Source organism: Ochlerotatus camptorhynchus, unplaced genomic scaffold (assembly GCF_037179485.1).
Source record: "Ochlerotatus camptorhynchus isolate MF236.1 unplaced genomic scaffold, CSIRO-AGI_Acam_v1.1 ptg000539l, whole genome shotgun sequence".
Taxonomy (NCBI): Eukaryota; Metazoa; Arthropoda; class Insecta; order Diptera; family Culicidae; genus Ochlerotatus; species Ochlerotatus camptorhynchus.
In genome coordinates this window covers 1505992-1527397 of record NW_027041022.1, presented here as the reverse complement: position 1 = coordinate 1527397, position 21406 = coordinate 1505992, and the positions used below count along the sequence as shown (strand labels likewise).

General features: G+C 37.6%; 1 protein-coding gene across 1 annotated transcript in view; it reads right to left on the bottom strand.

Moving 5' to 3' along the window:
* Positions 1-18946, bottom strand: part of LOC135713158 (uncharacterized) — a 459682-nt gene extending 440736 nt beyond the window's left edge. The window contains exon 1 of the mRNA XM_065236272.1: positions 18571-18946. The gene's annotated coding sequence lies outside the window, so the exon portion shown is untranslated. The remainder of the gene's footprint in view (positions 1-18570) is intronic.
* Between the last annotated feature and the right edge of the window lie 2460 nt (positions 18947-21406).

The window sequence follows — 21406 nt, the reverse complement described above, 5'->3', positions numbered from 1 at the left end:
TCCATATTTATCTTTAATTTCGATAAGTATTTTGGGTCAGCTGTAATTTGTGATATAATATATGTCCATGTATAGCAACTCAAGTAACATTGCAAGCTTTATAGAGGTTTTATAGCATTCTACAAGTCTAATTCATGGTCTACAGAACCTTCATAAAACCAAAATTGTTACTTGAGAATTCTCTGAAAAGTTGTAAATTTCCTAATTATTTTGTTCTCGATCTAACGCTTCATTTTGTAAGCTACTACATAAAACTACAAACGCTACATTTCACACAGTCGGCCATCATTTTAAATATTTAAAGAGATAACATTAACGCAAAAAAAAAGTCCTCCGTCAAGCATTCTTTCGTTCCCCTACGAACAGACTCTTTTTTCACCGCGAAAAGAAATGTTTGACGAGAAATTTAACAATTTGTCGAGTTTCTTCACATCGCAAAGCTAGATTGTCCACCACTGTTGCAGGGCGACATCTATCGAATTTGAAAGTGGAAATTATTACCCAATAGACTTCTCTGACGTTTATGAAATGCACAAGTATTAAGGCCAGTACTCGAAAAAAAAATGCACCAGACAAAAGTGTTCGCCAAAAATTTAGTTTCAGTTGGATTTTCATGAAACTTTCAGGGAATGAACTAATACATATGGAAAAACACCTTTCACCTTTCCCTTAAGTTCCCTTAAGACCCCTCATTACATTTTGTGCAATGGTGGAGCCGACCTTTTTGGTCACTTTCATCTATTCTTTCTTCAACTCTAGCTCGCTCTTAAACACCTTGGACGATTTTCAAACTTTGGCCTTCATTATGGCCCAAAATCTTTCCACCGGACGAATCTCTGGTGAATTTGGGGGGACGGCGGTTTTTGGTACAAAAACAACGTTATTGTCTCTGTACCAATCCAACGTCGATCGCGCGTAATGGCATGATGCCAGGTCCGGCCAAAATAATGTCTCGCCTCCGTGGGATCGCAGGAAGGGCAACAGACGCTTTTGGAGGCACTCGGTGCGGTAAATTTCGCTGTTGATGGTACCCATTGTGACGTACGGTTTACTCAGTTTACCGCATTGGCATATGGCCTACCAGAGCAAGTATTTTTGGCGAATTTGTCCACTTTCTTCTTCCTCATGTCCTCCGGAACATCAAACCGTGATTTGGCAACGTAGAACTCCAGCCCCGGTATCTGCTTTGCGTCTGCCTTGATGTAGGTTTCGTCATCCATAACCACACATATTGGTTTCGTTAACCACTCTCGATACATTTGGCTGCCGTGTTTTGTTGATCACGCTGGTTCGGTGCCTTCCGGACCTTGAATACACGAAGCCCAGCTCGTTTCATGGTTTGCTGAACGAACCAGGCGGAACACTTTGTTTTCAGAGCCGCGTCGCGAATCGAAAGGTTCGGATTACGCTTGAAATAATCCAACACCTTCCGGGCCTTCACAGGGTCAGCTGTCTTCGATTTTCTTCCACTTCCAGCCCGCCGCTCAGTCGTCTGGGACTCCTTAAACGATTTTACCACCCGAGACACAGTTGTATGGGTGATTCCCAGTTGTCTTCCGATCCATCTCATGGTCGCAGTCGGATTTTCCATGACGGCGCGCAAAATTCTCCGGCGATTTTCTTCTTGTTTCGATGACATCTCAATAACCACTGAACCGATTGTATTAAATTTTGCTCATGTAAACAATTCACTCCAAACGAGTTATACCCAGATTTTCATCAATTTTTACCCACGCATAAAAAAGTTACACACGGATAAAAATGGTGCATTTTTTTCGAGTACAAGCCTTGGTGCAGAACTATAGGAAAATTAGTGTAATAAAACCATTGAATTTACCCAAAGTTTTACACTAATACTTTTACTACTAATAAAAATATAATATATTTTGCTTATCGGTATTGTCGATTTGTTGTTGTGATAATATCGATTTGCGGAAATAAGTTCTGGCACCTCTGATTAAAACTATCAGCATTAATTATATGACTGGGTTTGTCTAAAGGTAACAAACATTATACATTTTTTCCGTGTATAAAGCTTGCCCGCTACCGCCAGGCGTCGCTACTGTTCGTGAAAGTATGTGTTCGCAAGTAAAAACTGGGTTTCTTCAAGAGATCCACTTCTTTTCTTTACCAATAGGCTAGTCAAGTTGTGAGTCAATTTAAATTGTTGGGGGTTGGTTCTACTGTATTCTATATTACCTCATGTATGCTATTCATAGTGTGAACGTTAGCAGCTCTATTGAAATCAATTTATGCAATTAGATTCGCCAAAGTATACATTTGGGGTCGTTTCCATTTCCATAATATCATTGTAGCCCGAATGCAATTTTCTGAAAACTCCAAAACTGCATTAATGCAAACTCATGCATACATCAACGCGCAACATCGCTTTGCATGCTCGCAGGTGGAACGCTGTTCGAAACACAATGTGTAAAAGCAAAAGTATGTTCACCCAGTTTCCCGCCACCCTGAATGGAACTGTATCAGGTGTGATGAGGGACTGTTGTAAAAAATGGTGGCGAAAGTGCAGACCACTGTTTTGCATACCATGCAGGAGTTCATTTAAGTTTTTCGGAGTCATCAAAAAGCTGTTCTACTATTCCCCAAAAGTGATTTCCTGACAGTTTCAAATGTGTGGAATTGTTCCCACTTCTTCATCCATCGATCCATTAATTCACATACAACCGTTATTCATTCGTTCAATTTCCGGCACCGAAACAAATGGTCCTTTGTGTGAAATATTCCATCCATACACTTCGCTGCTCTTATCCACCAAAAAAAAGGTGGAAATTGAATCGAATTTTGCAGCCAGCCAGTGGAACGAGTCGTAAAAAAAATATTCTTCCGCACCGCTCAAAGCTCAGCTGGGACCTCTTTCAGGATTACGTGGGCCAAGAGAATCTCATTTGATTCACTTCACCCTCAACCGACGACGACGATCCACTTTGTAGTAAAGCACTCATCGGTGCCGAGATGAAGTATTGTAGTGCCACTCCCGCCTGCCTGCATACTAGAGACTTGTTTATGATTCCCCAAAGACGGACCCTTCTAAAATGGGCGCAAAACAGCCCGCACCGAGCCGCGAATCTGTGAAATTCCATGATGCCACATTCCCTCGCGCGAGCATGTCTAGTTCTTTATGAGCGCCACGAATGGAAAATCTAGGTAACTACCCCAAACACCCTCCGGTTGCCGGTTGCCGTCCGTAACGCGTGTGGTCAGAGTATTGAAATCAGCTTACGTTATGGTCCTATCTCGGGTTTTCCTCACGGTTGATTAGTCTTCGGAGTGGATCTGTGGGTGTGTGCGGATTTGTGCTGGGGAAAATATAAGGAAGGATGTTGAATTATTCAGTCAAGCATTGGTTGGTAGAAATTTGCCATTTTGATGGAAGTCTATGTTGATTTAGGTTTGCTCTCTGGTTTAACCTGCTGTTTGAGTTGCTGGGAAAATGTTTTTTTTATGGCAGGTGGTTTGTGTAAAATAAGAATCAATATTTAAATGAAGTCATGTTTCTGGAATACCTAGATCCATCTCGGTTGTCCACTGGTGTGGGTGTTATGTAATAATTTTTCGTAGTTTGATGCAACGATCGGAGATCTCATGGGTAATTTCATCACGGTGGTTGGCTTTCGCGTGCAATTGGTCATAATCAGAAGATTATGGAGCAGTTCCAGACAACAAAACAAAATGGAATTTTTGAAACGACCATCTTCGATTTGCATGATTGTTTTGGGCAATGATTCACAGTATTGCTAAAATTGGGCCTTTTGGATCAAAATGGTGTCTTAGAAATTTTGCAAAAAACTGTAGTATGGAAACGGCACTTCTGATCAAAATGAAATCGGAAAAAAAAAATTGAAAAGAAAAATATTATCTTTCTGAGCAAAATAGCCAAAAACAGGGTTTTTGTTTTTTTTTAAAGAAACTGTTCAAAAATATATTAGAAAATCAAATAGGGGTAATGGCTCTAATGTTGGCCTATGGATCTAAGATTGAGCCCATCGCTAAAAATCTGCTATTTATCAATTTTATCTAGATGAACGCATCATTGGGACGGTACTTATGGATATTTTTGGTGGCAACTGAAAATTTTGTTGTTTGCTGAATTTATGTATGGGCCCAAATTAGGGGAATTTAGGCTGACATTAAATCCATTTCCCCTACCTCGAAATGCCCTTGCCGGATTTTTGAATTATTTTCTTAAAAAAATATGTTTGAGAAAAATGCAAATTTTTGGTATGCCCATATCATGGTCACTGAAAATTGACGAAAATCGTATAACAAGAACATAAGCGTATTTTTTTTTTAACTTTTTGTCAGTGCAGCATTCCCTTCATATAAGCGGTTTTCTCGGCATTCTCGTTTGTTCTTGAATCAATTACGTTGATTTTTTTAACGAGGGTTGTTCGATAAGTTTTGAGATATGGCAATACTTATTTCAATACTTCAAATCTGACATCAGCATCGTAAAGTTGAGTGTTTTTAACGGCATGCGTGCTCAGAACACTTTTGTCATTTGAATCTACTTGTGCTATTTATAGTGAGTTGCAAAATGCGTTTCGGCGGAAAATGGAATTATCTCGAGAAAATTTTCGTGCCATGATTTATTACGACTTTCACCATGGTTTATCTCTACAACAGTGTGCCGATCAAGTCGATTCAACCTTTGATGGTGAAACACCATCCCGGGCCACCGTGTTTCGATTGTTTTCCGAATTCAATGGGGGTCGTCGTGCGCTCCAGGACAAATTTCGTGAGGGATGTCCAAAATCAGCTATTGTGCCAGAAAACATTTATGTTGTGCGTGACCTGATTTTTAAAGATCGACATGTGACTTACCGTGAGATTGAGGCATGTCGCGGCATTAGCTCCACTTCCATACATTTAATAATGCATGAACATTTGGTCGCCAAAAAGATGTGTTCTCGTTGGATACTGCAAAATTTGACAAATTATCCTCAAAAGATTTCTATAAAATCGTGACGGGCGACGAATCATGGACCTATGCATATTTATGAGCTCAAGACTAAACAACAGTCGACTGAATGGGTATTTCAAGAAGAGCCAAATCCAATAAAAGATGTTCGCGCACGGAGCACTTCGAAGCAAATGATCGCCTGTTTCTTCGGAAAAAAAATCGGACATATTGCCACCGTTCCATTAGAGCAACGTAGAACCGTCAACTCTGAATGATACATAACCATTTGTTTGCCAGAATTTTTCGGAAAAATGAGGAAAACGAACCGCCAAATAAGAATCATTCTCCAACACGACAATGCGAGCTTTCACACATCGCGTCAATCAAATTACTTTTTGAAGGTTCAAAACATCGAATTGATGTGTCATCCGTCATATAGCTGTCTTCTTTTTTACCCCACACCTCAAAAATAAATAACGTTCAAAACGCATGTTTTGGAGAAACCTTCTTCGGAGTGGGAAAAGTGCTTCATTGGTTTGATCGCATGCAAAAGTATATTGATTTTCATGAAGAATACTTTGAAAAACAATAAATTTTTGATAGCAGCCCTTTGTTTTTAATTATTTATCTCAAAACTTATCTAGCACCCCTCGTATGTGATTAGTGTCAACCATAAACTAGTAATCAAAGAAAATCAACTCAATTAATTGAATGACAACCAAGAAATAGCAGTGGGTGGCCGGTACCATGGTATATGGAGAGGAATGCTGTACGCTGTTTTGTATAATTTTTTTTTTTTCCAGGAAAATGGTTTCAAATATCTCAAACATTTTTTTTGAGTATAAATTACACACACAATCGTTCTAACAAAAAATTAAAAAAAAAATCCTAAAGCTCATGTTTAACGATTTTTTCAATTTTTAATTTTATTTTTAAATATTTAAAAAAGATGCGTTTATCACGAGCTTTTAAAAAAAATCGGCTAAGAAATTTTTAAAAAATATTAAAGGAAGTTTTATTAGTATATTTTTCCCAGAAAAAAACAATACTTTATTCTACAACTTTGGCTGAGACGACATTTCAACCAGAAGGGTTGTTTTCGTACACTGCCCAAGTAACCAAAAGTTCCACATACAACGATTAAAATCACTTCCAAGTTCCGTAAAGTTCAAATAAAGTTCCGACCGAACCTTAAAGTTCCATAAAGTTCCGACAGAACTTTCAAGTTCCATAAAGTTCCAACAGAACTTTCAAGTTCCATTAAGTTCAAATAATATTCTGACAGAACTTTCAAGCAAGTTTTTATTAGTATCAAAATTTAATGTTCGTTAATATGAAACGATCAGTGGCCCGAATAAATCATAATTCTTATATTTATGCAGTGCATCAACATTCTATCCAAACATAAAAAAATAATTAAAAAGCAATTTCCTAAAATTCGAACTCGTGTATTCGGCATGCGATCGACGAACGCTAACAACTGCGCCACAAGTGTGTTGGAATACTATGCGGGCAAACACCAATTTAAAATTTATCAATGTGTTGTGTTCCGTATTCCAGTCAGTCAGCTGGCACTGAAAACTCCAACAGTAAGCGGGACAACAGCTCACTTTAATATATCTCAAATGACGTAGCGGTTCGTGCTCTGGCTCTCACGCAGAAGGACTTCAAACAGCTCCAATTCTACTACTAATGCTGATAAATCAAAACTCATTAATACCTGCCTTTAGAAATAACTTTCATAAAAGTGCAATTGGTGTAGAGGACAAAATCTTTTTAATTTATTTTCTAAAAGTTCCGTTCAAGTTCCGCCAGAAGCAGCTTAGAATGCTCTTCAATTATGATACCGGAACTTTCAAGTTCTTATAACGACTTAAAAATGAGGCTGCTTACAATTCTATAGACCACCACCAGCCTAGCTGCTTAAGCCACAAATAGCCTTTTATCAGAACTTTTAGTTACTTGGGTGGTTCATATCCGGTTCAAAAGACCATAATGTTGGGTTACCGGACCCTTCTCAAAGCACATTTGTCCATTCAATCACACATCACATATATGTCCATGTCAAGTTCATACTATTAACAAACAATTTATTTACAACACTTTACAAATTAACAAGTCCATTACACAGCACACATAACGTATTAAATCCTTGTGGCTCTACTCTATCCATCCTTTATTTGTGAGTCAGATCCGACTGGCTATTCCTAAATATATTATAATTGTCGATCCCTACACTGCTAGACATTAGTATAAACATTATTTCTACATAGAGTTTTTGTCAGCAGTGGTTGAAATTTATGAAAATCTTCTAGTTTCGGCCATTGTGAAAGTAGTAATACTCCTAAAATTTCGAACACACGTTTGATGGCAATGTACAGGTCTTGAACTTTTGTCATATATTGTAGTTGCAGTCAAAATACAAATTAAAGCCAATAATTTACTCATTTTCAGGACCCCTTCTATTAATCAGATTTACTACCTAGGAATAAAATCTTGACCTTCCTCGTGTTTTTTGCCCCTACACAACTGGGTGGAATAATTGGTCCAATGTTCTTTGGACATCTACAAAGTTCCCTTATCTTTACTTTTAAAATTGTTTCAAAACGTCTACGAAGTTCCATCAACTTCTTCCAAGTTCCATCATTATTTTTCTTCCAAGTTCTTTCAATTCGACCAAGACCTTTGGACATACATGACCTTCTTCAATCTACAAAAATGATCTTCCATTTTTTCTACAAATTTTCTCAAACATCTGGGCGAGAGGAAACGACGTGTTTGTGCTTTCGCTCCGCGTTTGTGTTTTCATCGATAGAATAAAGTACTAGTGTTTTCGTTAGTTGTAGTTAAATTCTAGAAAAAAAAAATGAAAAATTATGCTATCAGAAATTCCCCATCAGGGTTCATGGAATACCACGTAACAGACACAACTGCTGTATCAAGTGGTAGTTACGAAAACAGAAATCTTAATTAAACCTCCAACATCCAATCGTCCGATACAGCCGCATCAAGAAGAAACGAGCAAAGGAGGTCTTCATTTGTGACATTTCATAGCAATTTTTCAGAGCCCGGAAAATTTGATCAGTGTTGGTTCGATCATTCCATTTTTATCTATAAATTAGGAATTTCGCTAACATTTGAGGCACTCGGTGAAATCTTTTCATTACACTATATTATATAAACCATTAATTACATCACGTTTTATTATTACATTCCTTCTTACATAACTCGGAGCGTTTGGTATCGTATATCCACGCATCCTTCCACCCCAGTAGATTCACAAAATGGTCTGGTCGATTTGATTTTTGTGCCATATCAATGATTCACTGCTAACATTAATGATGACAAGAAAAATCATTAAGCGTTATCGAACCTAATAATTTCCCTAGATGCTTTTTCGAAATGGCTGCGTTTGTATTAGATTAGAATGTTTCTATATATCTTAAAGAAACAAAGTTCCCAAAAACATCCAGCTAGTTCCCAAATCAAACCCTGAAATTCTAAGAAGTATACTGAACTTTTACAATACTCCATTAACTTCTATTAAATTATCTTTCTTAGAAGTTCACTGAACTTCTTCAATTTTGATTGAACTTTTAAGAAGTTTCATGAACTTTAAAAAAATACCGGCACTTCTATGAAGTTTTGCAAAGGTCCTTGAATTGCTATGTAATTACCTTGACATCTAGAAAGTTTTCAGAATTCCTTTGAAGTTCCCTGAACATTTTAGAGTCTCCTTGATTTACTTGATTTTCCTGAAGTTCTACAAAGTTTCCTGAATTTCTACAGAATTTCTGATCAATTTTAGGTCCATTAATTTTAAACAAAAATAACTTTTAAGGTGTAGGGAAAATTACGTATTATTGTCAATCTGAGCAGCTCCACACGTCTCAGCCCTCCCCATGGACATGGAGGTTGACGGTACTGAAGCAAAGGGTTATGTTTAATTTCTTTATATTTGCAACGATGATGATTTTCTATAGTGACACATATCACCTTCTTAATGCTTCAGTATACCTCAAACGATTAATTCTTGGTTGTTAATAGAACTTCCTTGATGCAATCGGCTGCTTCATGCAGACTGAGCAATTCTGATTATAGTATCAGATTTTTTCTGTGTACAGAGGAACTGGGAGGGCTTATTAAAAACTTCTCACCAATAAAGTAATGATCTTCTTGTAAATTTTGCATATCATTTTATTAATATTTTATTTTATTTAAGCATATTATTTAGGTTACAGTCAATTTGCATCAGCATATGATACAAGAGATTCAATATTACTTGCTCGTTTTTGCGTAAAATAATCAATATTTATTTTACTTGTAATTACCTTTGAAAGTTTTTTTTTTCAAGTTTTTTTTTGTGATCTGAAAATTTACCCAGTTTGGTTAGAAGTTTCGAAGCTAACGCATGTCCACAGGCCTAATAGAAAGATAGGCAGAAAAAGTGTATCATGAAGAATGGTTGCATGCAGACTTGCTTCCACTCACTTGCTATAGATGAGTGATTTTCGGAGTTTTGAATTCGTTAGATGTTGTAATGGAGATTTCGACAGTGAGCATGCATAAGGGCCTATACACGATGATCGATTCTCTTCGTCGATTTTCTCTTTCGTTAATAACTCGCTAGATTGAACGTTTATCGTTGCATTTGCTGTTGCTTTTGATAGCCAATACAACCTGTTACTACTCTGCATTGAACAAACTCTAGAAAATTGTTTCGCTTAGCTGTAGCAATGCAAAGAGAAAATCGATGAAGAGAATCGATCATCGCGTATTCGCCCTTATGCATGCTCACTGTCGATTTGTGCTGTTATATGCGGGAGGAGATTGGAGGGCGGGTGTTTGACGCATAGAGCCTGTCAATTTCGGTCTCAGAGTGTCGCAGTCAGCGGTTTTATGATTCGTGAGCGCTCGCGAATCGTAGAATCATTGATTGTGACTGCAAGTGGATTTGACGGGTTTTGTGTGTCGGACGCTTGCTTTTTGGCCTCTTTTTGTGGCTAACATGTGCAGAATATCTTTTTGAGATTTTAGCAGTCACGTTTTGTTTGTAGTTTATATTTTATTTATTTCATGTAATTATCGTAAATAATAGTTATTCAAAGCGCTGTGGATTATAAGATGCTCGATGACCCTCGAGAGATCGATTTTGCTTACTGAGCAGAAAATCATGGATTTAACCCCACAACAGCACAATAAATCGCCACCATCATTTGTATATTTGATGCTGAACATTAACCTCGGAAACTATTTGCATATCAAGCGAAAACGTAGTCCTGTATTGTCGTGACGCGTTATGGTTCTGAGATGCTCGATGACCCTGGAGGGATCGGTTTTGTTTACTGAGCAGAAAATCATGGGTTTAATCCCAAGCTCTCCATCATGACTCTTAAAATTCATTATCACTAAACAAAATTAATATGTTCTTTCGATAGCCGGCTATCGAGAGATTAAATAAACAGCAAATAAACAATGCATACTTTTGGTTGCATCGCCAACTTCAGGTGAATCCTAACCGAATACCTTTCCCAACCCTCCAACTCCGTAGCACTTATGAGGGTGTCGCTAAGTCGGTGGCCTCTCGTTAAGTAAGTACTACATCAACATTTCCTTCCCTATCCCTAGTTATGGTAAAGATGGGCGTGGCCGGGAATAGCGACAGTCATGCTTCTGTTACTCTTGTTTAGATTGGAACCAATGTTTACTCCTCAGCATTATTCCTGAAAGTAGTCTAACTGAGAATTTCAGAAGAGACGTGAGTGTCGCTAGTATCCAATCTACGAAGTATATCATAACAACGCTAACGCTAACGCTGAGCAGCTCCACACATCTCAGGAGAGTGTGACTATTTTTCTTCGGCAACCTTGCCATTTGAACTGCGTGTAAACCAGCTATTCTATTACCGGCAGCTCGAAATAAACCGCATTTTGTAGTGCGTATATTTTATTTACCGAAAAGTCAGGAACAACAGGTTTGCTTAGTCGTTAAAATGTAATGTTGTGAAGTGTTCAGGTGAGGAACTACAGTGAAATTAACGGTTAAATTTTGATTGCCGAAGACAGTCAATTAGTGCCGTAGGCATCATTTAACCTATGTTAAATTAAAAAAAAAAGATCCTTAACTTCTGCAAAACCCCTGCCGGTGCCGGTGGTGTAATAGTAAGCGTGACTGTTTTCTCACCCCGATGGGTCTGGGTTCAATCCCAGCTGAGGTCGGTGGGATTTTTCTGAGGCATGTAAATCTCTGATCACGTCTTCCTTCGGAAGGGAAGTAAAGCCATTGGTCCCGGTACCATGTGTGTTGAATGGGTGCGATATCCTACGCAGGTGTAGAAGCTGCCGTCCTATAAATTCGATTGCCGTCCATGGATGGCAATCGATGACCGTCGGTGATTGGCACTAGCTAGACAGAGATCAACATTAAATAAAAAAAAAGAAAAAGTTCTGCAAAGTCCTAGAAGTTTAAATAAGCCCACTGAAGTTAATAAAAATCCCAGAACTTCAACGAAGTTCCCTGAATTCCTGCAACACTTGCCAAATATCTTGTAAGTCCGCTAATTTTCAACAATGGTTTATGAAGTACTACAAAGTTCTCTGAACTTCTACAACATTTTCTGAAGTTCTCCAAAGCTACCTGCAGCTTCATGAAATTCAATGAGCTTCTACAAAATCAGCTTCACTTCTACGAAATTTGCTGCACTTCCAGAAAGTTCTTGAACTTTATCTCATCTCATGGAGTGTTAACAATGATTTTTAAAGTGAGCAGTCTCACACCAAATATCGCTCGATTTTTCTCATATTCGAGAAGTTTTTCCTGAAAAATCAAGGAAATTTTAAGCACTTACCGAGTAACCCCACTTTTTTCCCTTTTTAGTCGACTCAATTTTGGGCTACTCTCATCGGCCGTAAAACGTTTAACGAATTTCTACAACCTGAATAACATTGAGAAGAACTATAGAATGTTATTATTGACATTGTACAATAAAGTCATCACTTTTGTTGTGCCGCTTATTTCTTTCTTACTATCCATGTAGATTGAAATTTGTTGCCAATTTCATACAAATCATGATGCCACGTCTATATGTTTTACAAAAAATTAACCGTCTCTTATCAACTTCGATATTTGTTGAATACACTTTTTGTTTAAATATCCGCCAGATATTGAACTGCTCTCGTAAATTCTCTGAAATCCTCCAAAGTTCAATGAATTTCTTTGAAATTCTCTGAGATTTTCGAAACATGCCTCACATTTTTTTCTAAATCAACTATTAGTCCAGCAAAAGAATACTAATGAATTTCATAAAATTGTATAAAGAATGCCGTAAAATATAAAAAAATTAAAAAAAAACAACGGGAGGGGAGATTTCCCAAGTATTCCAGTACATTTCTTAAGCCCTTATTCAAGGTTTTGACTGGGATTGATTTTCTAAATGAATGTTTGATATTTTCGGCATTCAGTCTCAAATAAATTGCGTTGTCTATTTTTCAATCATCGCCGACGTTTATTAACTTGTTTATTTTTTAATCGAACCCTGATGAAGGCCCCATATGATGAACGAAATGTTGGCGTTGATCGAACAGCAGTGAACGCAATTTATTTGAAACTGAATGTTAAAAATATCAAACATTTATCTTAAACAATTATGTGTCATGATGAGTCATCAATTTTGGCGTACTTTGAAGTAGCTTGATACATTTATTCAAAGATCTATAATTATGATGATATTTATTTCAAATTGATTTTATTTAAGGGGAACACCTGTTGGGATCTCTTAAATAAGGGTAATTTTTGTAATATGTTTTTGAACATTAGAATAAATGAAATCTCTTTGTATTTTCAGTTATGAAGCTTTATTTTTGAAAATTTTCAACCAACTCAAGCACTGCAACCAGACAGATGCAGGCGATGTTTTTTGTTGCTGTGGAGCAGAGCAAAGCAGAGAAAAGAAATAATTAGTGTTTTGAGTTTTTCATTAATATATCTAAAACCAAACATAGGACGTTTCCGAAATTCGCAAAATTATCAAAATTGCGGCGTTCGAGAAAAAAAGTTCGATTTTTCATTGAAAAAATTACTACTCAAATGCGCGTAAAAATTGAACAGTTGGATCATCAGAAAATCCGATGTTAGATTTTAAATGATTTATTGTGGTCATAAAAATTGAGAAAATAGTCTCAGAGGTCCCTGGTAGGTAAAATTGGTTTCGAGGAAAAACGCGTTTGAAGATTTGATGCGTTTAAAGACTAACGTACACAACATTCTAGAAGCCTTCTACGAATGCCGAAAATGAAAAACATGATTTTTTGAATCCCAGCAATCGGTGTCTCCCCTTAATCTCTCTTCTGGAAGTCCACCAAATGGCCTGTTGGGCTAGGATTCAGACATAATAAACGTAGAACGGCAGTATCCATCAATAGAAAGAGCTCTTCAGATATTTCGTCGCATTATGGATCGATCGTCACTTCAAATGTGTCCAGGCAACTCCCTAAAGCTTGTTTAGGGATCGAGTATTTTATTTTTAGATCTATATTTGAAGGGTCTATAATTAAATTTTCTTGAAAATCTTCGCAAAAGTTCACTAAAGGAAAACCATGGTATATAAAATAATCAGTTTGATTTCTTTTACAGTTTATTAAGAAATTGTTCACATATCAGACCTGCGATGCAAAATTGAGCGAACACCTGAATGGACATTTTTTTGAAACACTGTAATTTGATAGATTTTTAAATCTTTCTTGGTGGTTGAAAGCTATTTATTGATTGATCGGTAAAGTTTTGGATTTTATTAGTGTATCCTCTAGCAGTTCGGGCAGTTTTTTTTTTCATTAGATTGATTTTCAGCCAATGGATCTATAGCAATTTTAGTGAAACGCTCGATTTTTATCTTTTCTCGTGGTGGACGGATTTTAACTTCAAATGAGCCAAAAACCAAAAAGTTTCGTTCATTGTATTTCAAGATATTTTTTAAAGAAAAGGCGTTTTTTCTATAACAGTTCTAACTTTTTTCATACTCATCTAAACAAGCCCAATACTATACCGATAACCAATAACTGTTTGATGAGCTAACAGCCAAATTCTGAAATCAATCTTTTCAAATTCGGCTCGTTCAGCTGGTTTTCTAAAATTTGTGGAATGCTGTACGCTCAACTCTAAGGTAAACTGTATATAGTGCATGTCAGAACAAATGAACCAGCTATAAACCGTCACTGAAGCCTCTTTCGTTTAACAATCAGTTTTTATTAAATTTTCAGGGTGCTTGGACAAAGTGGCATTGCGAGTGATAATGTGCGTGAAAGAGCTCCGTACGATCGGTGTTGCTGTTGGTTCGCTTGCAACTATTTTTACAGAAAAAAAATAAGTGTTTTCGTACGAAATTGATATCGAAAGTGTGCCAAAAGTGCGTCTAAACGTGTTTCGCAGTTGGGTGTGGTGAAATTCGTGAATTCGCGGTTTTTTCAGGGAAAATTCCGTATCACAATACTGCTCACCGAGTTCCCGTCGACGACGACGGGTTTACGAGAGGAAAATAAACATCGGGAATGTGCTCCCGGATATATTGATTTGGGGAGTACGTTCCAGTTGAACCGATTTTTATCGCACTTCAATTGTTATTTGAAGGAAGGCATCCAGACGTAGGTTTGGAAATTGCAACTATTGTTTACCCCTACCACGATATGTGCTCCTGTCATCGTCGAATTGACGATCTCGAGGGGGCACGGGTGGGGTAGGTGTTGCTACTGTACCTTTCGACCATTGACAGTAATTGATGGTATGCTCCCATCCGTACTCTAACGGAACTATCAACTCTATGCTTTCATCTGCTCCATCTATCGTGTAAGGATTGCCACTGCGGTCTGTTGTTTGAGGTTGGCATCTTCAACTATGTAAATCGTTGACTTCACGTAGAAGTAATACTAAAAACATATAGTCAAATAAATATTCACTTTTTCAGCTTAGAGATGAACTAGCCTACAGAAGTTAAAGTAAAGTTAATGTAAATTTAAAGTATAGTTAAAGTAAAATTAAAGTAAAATTAAAGTTAAGTTAAAGTTAAGTTAAAGTTAAGTTAAGTTAAAGTTAAGTTAAAGCTAAGTTAAAGTTAAGTTTAAAGTTAAGTTAAAGTTAGGCTAAAGTTAAGTTAAAGTTAAGTTAAAGTTAAGTTAAAGTTAAGTTAAAGTTAAGTTAAAGTTAAGTTAAAGCTAAGTTAAAGTTAAGTTAAAGTTAAGTTTAAGTTAAGTTAAAGTTAAGTTTAAGTTAAGTTAAAGTTAAGTTAAAGCTAAGTAAAAGTTAAGTTAAAGTTAAGTTAAAGTTAAGTTAAAGTTAAGTTAAAGTTAAGTTAAAGCTAAGTTAAAGTTAAGTTAAAGTAAAGTTAAAGTTAGGTTAAAGTTAAGTTAAAGTTAAGTTAAAGTTAAGTTAAAGTTAAGTTAAAGTTAAGTTGAAGTTAAGTTGAAGTTAAGTTAAAGTTAAGTTAAAGTTAAGTTAAAGTTAAGTCAAAGTTAAGTTAAAGTTAAGTTAAAGTTAAGTTAAAGTTATGTTAAACTTAAGTTAAAGTTAAGTTGAAGTTATGTTAAAGTTAAGATAAAATAAAGCTAATATCATTTTATATTCTGTTTATACTCACGAGTGCGAGTGTGTGTGCGTGTGTATGCGCACGTATGCATGTGTTTGTGTACCTATTATAAATCACTATAATCAGCATTAGTTTATCAAAAACGATCCCGGCTGCTGCAAACCTTTCCCCACATCCAACATCCCAGTGATTTCTGTGAAATCTGTGTTTTGACCATTCATGGGTTACTTTTTGTATAAGTATTTATTTATCTATTTATTTATTCGTCAATCAATCAAATCGTAGACTACATATTAACATTAGGACTTATGTTCTATGACCTCGCAGGGTTCTGAAATATATTTTTAATTCTGTTGAGGGCATATTTAGGTCAATCATTTCACAATGATGATTATAAACAGTCACCATCTGATTTAACTGTCCAAATTTAGCGTAATTGATCCGATGGCGATCTACTGCGAACAACTGTCGATTGCGTAATTGTCGGGAAGGTGCATACAAATTCAACCTTGACAATAGATCAGCTGAGTCAATGCGTTGCGAAATGATATTGTTTAATAAAGAAATCTTTCCGTAATCCCGACGTTCTTTCAATGTTTGAATGCTGATCAGCAAGCAACGTGCTTCATATGACGGAAGAGGAAAAGTCGTCCAACCTAACTTAAGTAGTGCATATAATAAAAATTGCTTTTGGATTGACTCTATTCGTTCTTCATGCTTATTTCATATAGGGTGACCAAACAACGCTACAATATTCTAAAATTGACCTCACATAAGTGATTTTATTGTATAAGGATCTTAATATCGTTTTATAAAATTAAGGGGGTATTCCCAATCTTTTGCCTTTTTTCGGCCTGTTTTTCAATTTTTTTTTTCAAGGAAAATGAATAGTAATGCACCTAACGCTTTGGGGTTCTTGTTTATTGAACATTAAAGTTTACAAATAATTTTTTTTCGACACAAAAAAAGACATTATTGACGTCACAAAATGGCGGCAAACAGACCCCTGTTCGCCGCAAACGCCTGGACGGGCGAAGACTTTTCTCTGGAACGGCTTCATCTGAAACAGATTTCGTGATGAAATTAATAATCTGCATAAGATTCTCTGGAGCTTCTCCCGTTGGCAGCAAAAAATCTTGCAAATTAACAAAATGGCGACCATATGAAAAAACAGGCGATTTTTAGCCCGCTTTTTTGCAACTTTAAGGTGCTTCAAACAATGTTAAATGTTAATATTTTTGGCTGAAAGTGGGAGAAGCTCCAAAGAATTTAATAAGGAACAAAATGCGCAAAGATTCAAGTCAATATCTCTTATAGTTTCTGAGAAAAATCTTCGCCCGATAAAAAAAAATGTGGTTTCGAGAAAAACGCGTTTGGCTCTATTGCCCGTACATGCACCTAAATGTATTGGTAAGTCTGGAATACCTGCAGAGCAGTGTCAGTCCCGACCGCAAAGTTGCGCGCGGAGAGCCGTTTTTCGGGCGCAGCATTTTTTATTTCAAGGCGCGAAAAACTGGACACCGAATTCGCTGATCGGAAAACGGCTTGGGGGGATGAAAGTATATAGTCTAAAGTACAAAAAAACGTGAAAAAAAAATTTGATTTTTTGAAAAAAAAGATCGGGAATACCCCCTTTAGCATATTGCCTGCTCTATGTATTTTTGTGTTATAATGTTCCACAAATGTCAATTTAGAATCTAGAATAACACCTAAATCTCTTACATTTTCACATTTTTGAACATTTTCATTACCTAATGTAATACAAAGATTTTGTTTGTTTAGTTTTCTACTGTACGTTATATATCTACATCTACATCATTCAAGATAACCAACTTTTTCAGCGAGGTATATCCAAGCTTACATATTTTACAATATCTCAGGAGATTTAAATTAATGTTTGTGGAATTCCGGGAAACAATTACACTTCGGCCATTACATAAGTCCTTAACATTTATAACTATTGGTTAACATACAACATAGATACAATGATTTATAGTGGCAATACTATACAAGGTAGGTGTATTGTCCTGATGCGCACTGTATTATATAAAAATCCGGATCTAATTATTGCACAAATTACGTAACGCATGGAGGGAATTGATCTTACGTTACTAAATGTTACATAAAGAGATGGGGGTAGTGGGAAATATTACGTAACAGATTTACTAGAAGGAAAAAATGATAATCGAAAAAAAAAATGCTGGTAAATTAATCCACGTGGTCCTTCTATGAAAGCTTTTCTTTCTAAAACTTTTTTAAAACTGTTATTTGTGATTTTTAATTCAATCCTGAAACAAGGGAGGGTAAGAAAGCGTTACGTTATTTAAGGGGTTATCATGAAGCTGTTCTTGTAATCATTATTGTTTCGAAGATAAATAAACGATTTCAAATATTCGAACTCTGAGATTCAGTTCCCAGTTCTAAAAAAGAAGAATGAAAAGAAATAAAACTTTTAGGCCAGGTCCAATCTATCTAATTGATTCCTCACAAACAAAACTCAGGACCAAGTATGTTGCGGCAAGCAATAAGAAATCCAATCACACAACTATTTCGAGCATCGAACATCACAAAGCCAACTTTTTTATTTTGCTGCTGCTGCTACATATCCTACCAGATGCCCAGTGAAGTCTTGTTTCCCATCCTTACAATTGATTGAGCCAAACAACTTGCCCATTTGTGTTTGCGTTGCCTTTTTCTCTGTTTACTTTGTATTGACGAGCAGCAAATTTAATTTTCTCGAACCAGTGAGTTGAACGAAATGGGAAAACAAATCTGTTTTCCCAAATGGTGCACAATTTCATCGATGTGCATATAGATTGATTCCACCTGAAGCGTGAATGGATTACAGCTTTGAATAAAATTGTTTGAAAATGTTGCCAAATTCCCATGTAACGCAATATCAGCAATTAAGTGAAGCATCCATTTTCCGAGCTCACACATATATGTCCCATCTCAATTTCCCGTTCCTTTAATGAAAGAGCCAAATTACCGCTATCATACCATGCATGCTCGCTGGCATCGACGACGATACATTCCCATTTCTATCCCCCTTACATGTAGCTCCCACGTTAATTACCTGATGCTAATGCGAGATTCTCTTCCTGCGAGCCATGAAATGATCCGGAGATTTCACGGCGCACCGATCCGGAATGTGTAATCCAAATATTATGACTGTTCACAAACTGCAAGAATGGAGCTTTCCATCTGCATTCACTATTTACACTATGCACAGTTGGTTGTAGATATATTTGCAATGCGCACGCTAATTAATGGATCAATATCTACACCCATATACTCACACAAACCGATATTTAACTTTTTCCTTTAATTAAATTATGTAACACGGCGTTGGCAAGTATGCGCGTTCACACTGGGTTGAGCTTTGCAGATGGTACCACTCGGCGACGACGGATTTCAATATCTCACCAAAATAAAAAAAAATTAAAAGGGATCACGACCCGATAACTAGTAACTTAATTCCTCACTCGACAAATTACGCGAATTAAAAGCACTAAAATCGCTACCGCTCGTAACAGATCTACGACGAAAAGTAAGCGCAACTTGAGCTGCTTCAATTGAATCCAAGTTTCAGTAGACGATGGTGAAACTTGAACTTTCCTCACTTGGTAAGTGCCTGCAGCAGCAAAGTTCAAGTAGACGAGTTGCTCATTTCCAGCACTGATCCTGAGGAAATCCTTGACTTCAACCCCCAGGGGATGGGACAGGTAGCGAACGACGGAAAGCACGTGCAAAAAGATGAAAAGATGAGCTAATTATGACTCTTCCACTCCAAGCAACGTTGCCTCGGGACTTCTTCCGGGACGGTCGGGCAGCATGTGGGGGAGCAGCAACTAAATCGGTCTACTAATTATAATTAGCCGCAGTGACTTTAACTCGAACTCAAAACCGTTACAAAACGCGTCACCCTTCTTCTGCTGTCTCGTTTCCTCTCTCTCTCTCTCTCTCTCTCTCTATCTATACCCTTAACTTTTCACACTTTCCACCATCGAAACGGAGGGACTATACGCACGATATCTGGGGCAGTGTGTTCGACGCGTGACGACCTGCAAGACTGATTTCAAGTGCACTGCAGCGAAGGCTAGTAGGTCCTCTCCGATGGAATCTCACTTGACGGATGCTGGCTGGCTGGCTGGCAATAGGCGAACGTGTATCAACGACGGGACGGGATCTGACAGCATCCGTTAGCTCAGCTGTGTCCTTTGCTGGTCCTGTAACCATGGGGGGATGCTGTTCTGTGAGCGAGAGAAGCGATGGGGTGGATGTCAAAAGATGGAGAAAATGAGAGAGTTGTTTTGATGGCATTGGGGCCACTGGGTCGAACGCAACACATGGAAAGCTTTGTAAAAGCTGGGATAAAAGCTTGCAATAGAAGTGATGTCAGATACCGGATTATATGAAGAGCATGTGTTTATTCATGTTCATCATATCGTCCATATATTTTCAAACGGGTGCAATTTTTGAAGTGATAAACCTGTTTTACGAATTACTATTTTACTGGAAAGGTTCTTCTTATCTCCCTGGAAGTTCCCTCCGAGTTCGCCTGGAAACATCTTCTGACTTCAGCGGTGCCGTTGCGTTGGTGTAGTGGTAAGCGTGATTACCTCTCACGCCAGCAGGTCTGGGTTCAATCCCAGTCGGCGCCGCCGGGAAGGGAAGTAAAGCCGTTGATTCCAGGTTCATGAGTTGATGGGTCGATAGGTAGGGTCCAGCACGGAAAAAAAGATGGACGGAAAACAAATCAAGGAAGAAAAAAATCTTCTGACTTCGCATGAAAGTTTCTCTCAAGTTTCCTAGGAAACTTGATCCAATTTAATTCGGTAATTTCTTCCAACGTTCCTAGAAGAAACTTCGGCCACTGGAGTTTCTCAGAATTATTATTTGTCTTCCACCGGGACCCTCATCCAACTTCTCGATTACAACGGGAACACTATCATAGGTAAGTTCTTTTTTATTTCTTTCTTCTCTCTTTTCAGGCAGGGGAAAAATTCTCTTCGGCAATACCTTAACCTATTATCGTCAGGGGGGTAAGCAACGTCCTTGTGAGCTCAATTTTGGCATGTGGATACATTGTGTTTCAGAGCAACTATTGGCCAAATTTGAGTGCTCTAGGACTTTGTTTACCTCCCTGACGATAATAGGTTAAGGTATTGCCGAAGCCAACTTTTCCCCCACTTGATACACTTTTGTAACTTTTGTAACATTACTCTTCGCAGTTGTCCACTGATGATGACGTTGAGAGACTGATGATGGCTCAATGATGACGGCTCGTCTTTTATAGACGATTCCTTCATTTTATGAGCATGCATGAGCATGATGAGCATGAGCGTGATTGACCGCCCACGGTTGCTACTCTGTTATTGCCAGACCAGCTGTAATTAAACAGAGAACCAATAGACGATGCTTGGGACTAGCAATCATCCTCAATGTGTAAAAACTGGTGATCTCAAACTAGGCAATACCAGCGCCGGCCACGCCCGAACACAGGTCAAGAAAAGAAGGGGTAAGAATCTGTTCACGTGACACTCGCTTTGATGGAAGCCGAGAACACCTCTGCACTTCCACGAGAAATCACAGGGATGTTGGGTAAAAGGGTTGGGTTTGCAGCAGGGTTCGTTTTGGTAAACGATAAGCTGAATTGATGTCCTAACGATCATATAACGCGAAGGAGCTTGGGATTGAACCTACGGTCTTCTGCTCAGTAAGCAAAAACGTTTGCCACTAGGCAGAAGAGCTCCTTTTTAATCATCGAGTTGCTGTTATTATCATGTAGTCATGTTAACAAATAAAACGATTGACGAATCTTGGATGTGGATGGGCTTGAGATTAGACTCATGATGTTCTGCTCAGTAAGCAAAACCGGTTGCTCTAAGGCCACCGAGCCCCTAATATCA